Raw genomic sequence first — 317 nt, forward strand, 5'->3', positions numbered from 1 at the left:
CCCTGGAGCTCCCAGAGCTGGTTCCTTTTGTCAGCGCACGCCTGCCGATGGGAGAGAGGCAGACAAGCACCTGCCAAGCTTCCAGCTACTGAGCTCCACCAGCGAGATATTATGGATGCTTGCCTGGGATTCTGCAACTGAGGGCCAGCTCAAAGCATGCAAGTCAGATACCCTCCCCCTCCCAGCATGACATAACTCTAAAAATTTGCTCTTGGGCTAAAAGGAACAATATCCTTGTCCAACCAGTGGTGCCAGGATATGAGCCAGAATCCTCATTAGTGAAGTCTCTGTTGCAGCTCCTGCTGACACTCCATGCC

The 317-nt window shown here is 53.0% G+C and overlaps 1 protein-coding gene across 1 annotated transcript in view; it reads right to left on the bottom strand.

The window, feature by feature from the left end:
• LOC103774339 (Wilms tumor protein 1-interacting protein homolog) overlaps nt 1-317 on the bottom strand; it is a 22,164-nt gene that overhangs the window by 6,626 nt on the left and 15,221 nt on the right. The gene's annotated exons all lie outside the window — the stretch shown is intronic.

This window comes from Merops nubicus, unplaced genomic scaffold, assembly GCF_000691845.1.
Source record: "Merops nubicus isolate BGI_N331 unplaced genomic scaffold, ASM69184v1 scaffold11796, whole genome shotgun sequence".
NCBI classification, from domain to species: Eukaryota; Metazoa; Chordata; class Aves; order Coraciiformes; family Meropidae; genus Merops; species Merops nubicus.